Raw genomic sequence first — 9,169 nt, 5'->3', positions numbered from 1 at the left:
CGCTGGATTCATGCAGAAAGAAAGGAGCATAAAAGACCACGCATTTTAAAGCCGGTCTGGCTGATTCAGAGATGGAGGAGAAATCTAACTGCTCAGTGGGGTACAAAGCCGAAAGCTGTTCTCTGGAGTCAAGCCGGTCAGTCCAGTAACATCTACATTGTCACTTAAACATGAGGATAAACTGCTTCTCGGTTCACCTCACTGCCCTCCCCACCCACCCACCCTGTTTATGCTCAAGAACGTGCCCAGTCACAGACAAGGCCACGATTGGAGCATTTACCAGGGGATGAGACGGTGTTCAAGCATCCACGCAGCATGTAAGCGTAGGTCCAGGCTCCAACTGACGGACTAGGAAGCCCAGTACATCAGCAAAACCCCTGAACTCCATCTGCAGGCACAGTGTGAACGCTTTCGACCCGAGTTTTAAGCCAGGCTAAGAGCTAGCAACACGAGCAGAGCGCGTTCGCATTGGCTTATACCCTGTCCACCATGCAAGCCTGCCCTTCACAGGAAAAAAATCATCCCGTATAAAAATAAACACTAAACACTTGTGCAACACCTCACTCCTCTGAAAGGTGAATTTGCTAAACTGCCATCTAGTCAGACGCTAAGCACTCATGTGAATATATGTGCTGCCTTCCTGACATCCCAACGCAGATCGTTTCATCTTGGCTGGCATCTTCGGAAAGCCAGAGGGGCTTTTGGGCAGGTGGGGGAAACAGCCCTGGCAGCACAGAGTAACTGGCTTTTGTCAAGTAACTGTTAGAGAGCTCAGCCAGTCACAGGGAAATGGGCTCTCCCGGCACAGAGAGGAAGAGGGCAGACAGTGCCCACAGGGGACAAGGAGAACAAAGGAATCGGAAATCACTGAATAGGTTGCACAATGTCACTTCAAAAAACACGGGGGGCAGGAGGGAAGACTATTTTCAGTCCTAAATGCCTTTCGCTGTCTAAAGCTAAATGTATCTTCAAAGATGCAAATTTTGAAGACACAGTGATAAGCAGGGGAAGGAGGTAAATTGTTTTACCTGTTCCCTGCAGATCCTAGCCATGGAGTGGTTGCTGATCTCTTTGTCTGTGTACATTGTAACCAGAGCATGCAAGCTCTCCACAAGCTATTATTCCGATCTCCTGGGAAATGTATATTCCCCATAAAACAAGTGAGCCCAACATCACGCTTAAGAGTTGTCCCGGTGCACACTTCCACATAAAATGCATTAATAGGTAAAAAGCCATTATAAAAACTGTTTGTGTTTGAATAATACTGAAAGAAATAAACTCCTAAGTCAGTTACCTAGGTTTGCTTGAAAAATCGTCTATAATGATCTTTTGCATGAATATAAGAATAAAAGCTAAATTATATGCTTTCCTCATGGTTTCTCCCTTCATAGAAGGGAGCAAGCACCACATAAAAAGGCCTGTTGGGAAAACCTGAGACAACTGGCAAATCTCCAAGCCAGTGTTAACCATAGGAGAATGTGCCTACACATGGTTAAATACAGACACCGTAGAGAGGGAGGCATTACCCTGTAACAAATGAAGTTTGTTTTTACTGAAAGAGCTGCGGCTGAACTGTATAAATGTTTGACATTCGTGTTGCATGAAGCTGACTTCCATCTAAGTAGTTTGATCGTTATTAGATGACATTTGGAATTGCTGCATTAGACTGACTCAACAAAGTAATTGTCGAGTCTCACAGCACCGAGACAATAAGCTTCTAAGGGACCTCGCTGCACCGTGTTTAAACATCAGGCGCGTCAATTTGCTCCCTGCTGGGACCCAAGGGAATGCCAGCGCAGGGACCACAAGACCGCATCATTTGAGGATGCAAAATAATTGTGTAACAGATAAACTGAGAAAAGCAGTTTGAGCTCAAAGATTATCCAGCTTGAAATTCCTGAGGACTCTGAGTATATTTGAGAAGCATTTACATAAATGACCAAGAAGGCGTAAATATCAAAAAACTTTTGCTCACTGCTAGACTGTAGGTTAAAATACACACATATATAGAGAAAGCGTTGAACTAAATAAAATATCAGAAGATTTTTGTAGAATGCTTTGTTTGTAATGTTAAACAACTCTAAAAATTGAATTCATTAAAAACCTGATTTCTCTTTGAATTACCATACTACTGCATTACCAAGACTTTTTGAAAGCAAGAAAAAAACATTTAAAAAAAAACCCAATGCCACATTTCTAAGATAAATGGGGACACTACAGGTTCCAAATAACCCTGGCTTCTGTTCTGCCATTTGTCTAAAAGCTGTAAGTAAACTTGCCAGCTGCATCCCAGGCTAAAGGGAGAAAGAAACCGGGTACTGACAAGGTGAAAAAAGAAAGGGAAGACCAAGCAAAGACATACACAGAATCACAGAATCATTTTAGCTGGAAAAGACCTTTGAGATCATATATGCAGTGAATGCTCTGACACTCTGTGTGAAGACCTAATCTACATCAGATAATTGTCCGAGACAGATAACACCCTCTCAGTTCAGAGTAATGGAGGGGAATACAACTGTTACTAGTAAAACTATTGCTTATCCTTCTGTCTGGCCTTGTGCAAAAGCTAGAATACGACCACTGAAACATAACCCAGATAAAACTGGAGAAATGTAGTTGTCTTCTCCCATCTTCCCCACAGGGAAGTGAGGCTTTGTGAGCTTACACAGGAACTTGGGCAGAAGAAGCCTGTAACGCCTCTGAAAAAGATCAACTACGAGACACTCTATTATCACGTCTGAACCTTGAAGTATTTTATATCTCCTCTGGCCTCAGCTGTTTGTCACTTTGCCGACATTCACAGAACCTTGTAGATAAGCAAAAAGGGTCTAAGGTTCATCAGATGCTTCCTTATCCTATGTTAGCTTGGCTGAATTCTTTCCAGCTAATATCGTACAATTTTTGCAAAACCTTTCAATGATATTCATTGTTGCAGCTGAGCAGTAGTAGGAAATGAGGCCAGAAACAAATGACATGTGATAAGTGGCCCAGAATTACTTGCCACAAGCATCCGTGTTTTATTTTGCTTTGCCTTGGTTTGACATTCACGTTACGCAGGAAAAGCACGGTCGCGCTCGCAGTGGTAAGAGAGGTCTCTGCGGCAAGTCTCCTTGCAGCCGCATCTCCCGCTGGACCCTGGTTTTGCTGAATGTCTGAACATGGTCCTTACCGCATGCAGATCCCTTTCTGTTGAAGAGTCTAAACTATGCAGGAAACAACTCCTCATCTATGTCTGCCAAGACTAGCCTACTGTCCAACGTATCCATGGGTACTCTTGGAGGTATTCCTCAGCCAGAGATTACAGGAGCAGGAGGGGGGCTGCACTGTCCCTTGGTAGCAGAGCAACTGAGTTAAAAACACAGGCTTCCCTCAGCAAGAGCTGCAACCAGCAGGCAGGTTGCCCACATTGAGTCAGGGGTGGCTGCCAAGCTTACACAGGAACCAGGAGCCTTGACTTATCTTCAGCTCATCCTCAAAGTGTAGGAGGAATCAAAGCTGACCCGTCTTGCACGCACACACCAGCTACACACAGACGCACGAGTGCCTTGCCAGCATCTTCCCCACAGCACCCAGCTCCAGTGGAAAAAAGACAGGGAGGAGGTGATGTTGGGCACACCAGGAGAAGAGAGAGAAGATGAGGAGGTGCTAAACGTCTTAAGCATAGGTGTAACCACTGCAAACGTCAACTGGAGCACAAACGTCATCCCTTTGTAGAGAGGAGATGGAGCCAAGGGGTAACATTCCCCAAGAAAGTGTTGCCCAGACACTACTGACACAGGGTTTGTTCAAACAAGTAAATTTTTTGGCATATTTACAGAGGGTAAACGCCTCCTGGCAGGAGGAGCATCCCAAGTGGAAGCAGGTGCAGGGGCTGTGCAGGAAGCAGGGACTTGGCTTCTGGTCAGCTCATCAAGGGTAGAGGAGGAAGCAGAGCCCATTTTCCAGCAGGCTCTCCACAGAGATGCAGGAGTGTCATGCCAGCAGCTCCCCCACGGTGCCCAGCTCAGGTGGAAAAAGGGCCCAGTGGGTGGTCTCGGGGGCACAAGCAGCAGGCAGTGGATGATGTTTTCCTTGCGGGTGCTTAGGTCTTTGTAGGCGCTGCCCGCTGCCATGGCTGGGTGCAGCCCTGTCAGACAGCTGTTCTTGTGAAGCGCTTGGCAAACACGGCGGAGGCCCCCACCTTGGCCAGAGACTTGTCTTGACCCAGAGTGTCACGAAGGTCTGTTTTGTCCTCCAGCTCCTCCTCTTTTCTCTCCTCCTCCACCCAGCCCAGCGAGCTATGGCCATTGCCCCTGGCTCTCCGGCCCCTGCCACGTGCAAAGCACAACTGCCCCAGCAGGACAGAGCTCCCGGGGCCCCTAAACCTCCCCAGAAAGAGCAGCAGGGGCGGCACAAGGGCATCCCTGGCTTGCACGGGGAGCTCCACACCTGACTGAGCCCCGGGGTCGGGCTCCTACCTCCCTCCACAGCACCAGCAGCGAGGAGCCTTTGGGGAGCAGTTATTTCTCATGCATGTAGCACAGGCACTCACACTTCTGCTACTCCAACCCATGTTGGGTAATTAGATACCTGCAGCACCCAGAGACAAAACGGGGACTGCACAGCCCGGCATGACATCAGCTACCCATTTGTCAGAAGAGCTGTGGAGGCACATCGATTACTGGCTGTGTTACCACCCTAACAGGAAGGAAAAGTCAACACAAAGTACAGACCAAGCAGATCGTCGTCCCTGGGGAGCAGCACGGCTGAGGCCTGGGGCCGGGCTCCCAGTCCCGGCTTCCTTCGCAGCTGCAGCAGCAGAGAGGAGCCTTTAGCAGGGGCAGAGCAGAGCCAGTTCTGCTCCCGCCTCCCTGAGGGCTTTGCTCCTTGTCACCCCTCCCAGCCGCTCCTGGGTGCCTGCTCTGTCCAGCCCCAGAGGCATATTGATACGCACTAAGTGCACGGAAGTCAGGGAAATGCAAACTGGGCAACCAGAGGAAGGCGAGAACCCGCTTCCGGCCACGTTTATGATGGGTATTGTCACGAAACTGAGAACAACAAAGGACAGGTCGGCCAAAAGCTACACAATGGATTTGCATTGTAAAACTTGGCGGGTAGGGTCAGTCTTCTTCAAAAATGGTGCTAGTGGGAAACACAGTCCTTTTGGATTGAAATCTCTATAGACTGGAGCAGGGATGAGACATTAGATCTTGCTGGTATCGCGAGTTTCGTTCCAACTTTCAAGAACGCAAAGGTAGTTCTAGGACTTTCCAGTTCAGCTTGGTCTCCAGGAGAGGCAAAAAATGGAAACGTATGGATTCCAGAGAGAAAGGAATGGGCACCAGAGTGGAGCAAAGGCAGGTTTGAGGTGTACGCCCCGTGCTGCAGGGTTGCTGGTCACCCCTCACCTGGGCACCCAGCTGTGGAGTCCTCTTACTTCTTTGCCCAGAGCTCCTGTGGTTTGGACGTTTTGCTTAAAGATTTCTTTAGCTCTTGAGCCATGTGCTAAAATCTAGTACCTAGTTGTAAGCTGCCTGCTGTTTTATTCCTTTCCCAGCAATTTTACTTTTATTAAAATGCAGTCTACCTTGAATTTATTTCTAGGTCTTTCTTATTATACTTTGGGAAAAATAAATACATTTCGAAGCACAAAGAATTTATGGAGGTTAAAAAAAGAAGTCTTTAAACTATACAAAACATAAAACAGTTCCCCACCCATCACATTCAATCAGTTTTGTTCCAGGTATTTAATACTACGAGAAGGCTTTGAAAATTATATTTCTATAAAATAAAACAAAACACCTCTTTCTTATATTACACATGTAAAGGAAAACCACTTATATTCATCAGGTTCAGAGCCCTGTACAGCACCATAAAAGGGAACACTTTTGCAAGGCAGTTAACATCATGCCATGCTGAAGCGGCAAAAGCATTAATCACAAGTTGGATCCTGGCTCTCTTGGAATTTAAATATTTTCCCCCCTCCAGTTTCTTGAAGTTGAAAGGGTTCTGACAATAGTCAAAGTAAAATTCAGGAAAAATGCTTACAACTGTATTTTTTTCCCTTATTTCATGGTATATCATTATAAAAACTAATTGTTAGAAGAATGACAATGTTTAAAGTAGATGATATACCATTGTATTTTTTTAACAGCATACCATAATTATAGCAAAGGTAGTTATTACAACCTGAAAGTTTATACCAGGATGCAACACATTGCTTGAGTGTCACCTCTTTTAACTGTCAGCACCAAAGAAACTATTATTTTCTGAGCCAGCCAACTTTGGATGAACAGAATTTCACCTGAAGCGTTTTGCAACCAACATACTGAAAATGTAGCCTATATCAATGACTAGTATTAACTGCTGTGTATTTTTACAGGATATTTAAGAATTGACTGCTATGCAGGTAATCTTATTTACAGGGCTGATTTAAAAAAAAAAAAAAAAAAAAAATGAAAAACACCCCAAAACAAACAACCAAAACACCCAAAATAATGAAGAGAAAACTGAGGGGGGAAGTGATCAAATAATAAAACATTTTTTCCATAGACTGACCTAAATACCTTTACATAAAAGTAACAATAGTAGAGATGTGAGTTAAGAAAACAGGCCCATCTTGCACCATTTTCAGTCATGTACCAAAGCAGTTTAGATTAGCAAAACAACCAAATCAGATCCCTTAAGGAATAAGCAGGCATGCTGCAGACTTGTTCCTGTTGAACAAGTAGATGTTTTCAGGAGCACGCAAATGTATAAAGCCACCTGCTACTAACCCAGCCTCCCACACATGGACAGAAAAGTCAAGGTAAACAAAAAAAAAAAACCAAACCCTAAGCCTTTTTTCAAATACCAGCCTTACAAAACAACTGATGTGAGTGGAATGAACTAGAGAGACAAAGAAAACTTCTTCTTTCCCAATAACCACCCAAATGGAAAGGTCCTCACAAGACACCAGGCAGTAAGTGAAGTGATATTTCACGAACAACAACCTCCTTTTCCTGTAGGCCAGCATTAACCCACATGTCTAAGACTGTCAAGAATTTTCCTTGTGGCACACCCACACTATCTCCTGCTTATACATGAAGAGCACCCAATAAAATTGTTGTTTGGCAAATAAAATTACCCTCTAAGTCTAGCTGTGAATGATTCTAAGCACGTGACAGAAGAAGAATCAGCATGTTTGGTTTTAAACACAAGCTGTCCTTTTTAAACAGTCTGCCACACAGCGATAGGTCAGTCTGGCCTTTCAAAATCATTACAGCTGGTTCTCAGGTCAGTGGGGCTTAAACAATACTCACAAAACTCAGTCACATGCGCAGACCAGCTGGTAGAGGATCTTCAGTGGTTCTTATTTTACTATGTCATTTTTTCCCCTTTACATGTCATTGAGGTTATTATTCTGCAGTGCCTTCCAAACTGCCAAAGTGAAAATATGCCTTATTTACAGAGGAATGGTGCCGCCAAAAAGCCTACATTTCTTCATTTTCTTTACCTTAAAACTACCTGGGGTTTTACCAACTTTCCAGGTGAAGCTTGCTAGGGTATTTTTGCAAGTCATGTTTCAGCTTAGCAAACCTCAGCCCTGTGGATCACGGCAACGTGCAGCCCGTAACACCCCCCAGACGTGCTTGTGGCCCCAAGATTTCAGAATGATGTCTGTAAGAGCAAAGGATGCTGCCCAAAGCAGAGCACTTGCAAATTCTGGATTCACTCACAAGGTTCTCCCTTCTCACACTCTGGTGACAATAGTACCATGCTAGAATCCACTACGACACTACGTTACTTGTAACTGGCTCAACTTTTTTTATGCTAAGACAGAACTCAAGAACTCAGGCCGAGTTTTTAACCACAGCTACACTCTTCCATGAAATAAATCAACTACTGTTTGCGAAGGCATCCTAAAGCTTATAATTATATGTGTATATATATATATACACACACACACATAACTATGTGTATATATATATAAAATTATATGTATATAATTATAATGTAGAACTAAGTGTAACTCATACCTTTTAATTCTGCTGGGCTGGTAATACTAATGTCTCAAAAGCAATTTAATAAAATTAAAAAAACAGAATCACAGAATGGTCGAGGTTGGAGGGACCTCTGGAGATCATCTGGTCCAAACCCCCTGCCAGAGCAAGTTCACCTACAGCAGGTCACACAGGATCACATCCAGGTGGGTTTTGTATATCTCCAGGGAAGGAGACCCCACAACCTCCCTGGGCAGCCTGTGCCAGTGCTCTGTCACCCTCACAGTAAAGAAGTTTTTCCTCATGTTGAGGCGGAACTTCCTGTGCTCCAGCTTGTGCCCGTTGCCCCTTGTCCTGTCACTGGGCACCACTGAGAAGAGCCTGGCCCCATCCTCTTGACACCCACCCTTTAGACATTTAGAAGCAGTGGCGAGGTCCCCTCTCAGTCTTCTCTCCTCCAGGCTAAACAGACACAGGTCTCTTCACCTTTCCTGATAGGAGAGATGGTCTAGCCCCCTCACCATCTTCGTAGCCCTCCGCTGGACTCTCTCCAGTAGTTCCCTGTCCCTCTTGAACTGGGGGGCCCCGAACTGGACACAGCACTCCAGATGCGGCCTCACCAGAGCAAAGTAGAGGGGGAGGAGAGCCTACCTCAACCTCCTGGCCACACTCTTCTTAATGCACCCCAGGACACCATTGGCCTTCTTGGCCACAAGGGCACATTGATGGCTCATGGCCAACTTGTTGTCTACCAGGACTCCCAGGTCCTTCTTCGCAGAGCTGCTTTCCAGCAGGTTGACCCCCAGCCTATACTGGTGCATGGGGTTACTCCTCCCCAAGTGCAGGACCCTACACTTGCCCTTGTCGAACCTCCTCAGGTTCCTCTCCGTCCAGCTCTCCAGCCTGTCCAGGTCTCACTGAACAGCAGCACAGCCACAACATAGTAAAGTAACCAGTCAGTCACAAGTAATACTCCCTGGCACAACATAAAAAACCTGTAACCTGCCATCGTCTGATAAGCACATGACTTCATATGTCCTTTCCATTTCTGTTTTATTTCCATGACATTAATATACTACATTTCTTTGCAAAACATTGTACAATCCACACACAGTACTGTTTTACATATTAGTACTTCCAAATGTAACCCGTGATAGCTCCCTTCACTATTCATACACCTACTTTAAAATCTTTCAGTTACTGATTTC

Source organism: Leptosomus discolor, chromosome 1, assembly GCF_034619465.1.
Source record: "Leptosomus discolor isolate bLepDis1 chromosome 1, bLepDis1.hap2, whole genome shotgun sequence".
Classification (NCBI taxonomy): domain Eukaryota; kingdom Metazoa; phylum Chordata; class Aves; order Leptosomiformes; family Leptosomidae; genus Leptosomus; species Leptosomus discolor.
The sequence above is the reverse complement of the archived record's forward strand: the minus strand, read 5'-3'. Positions refer to the sequence as shown.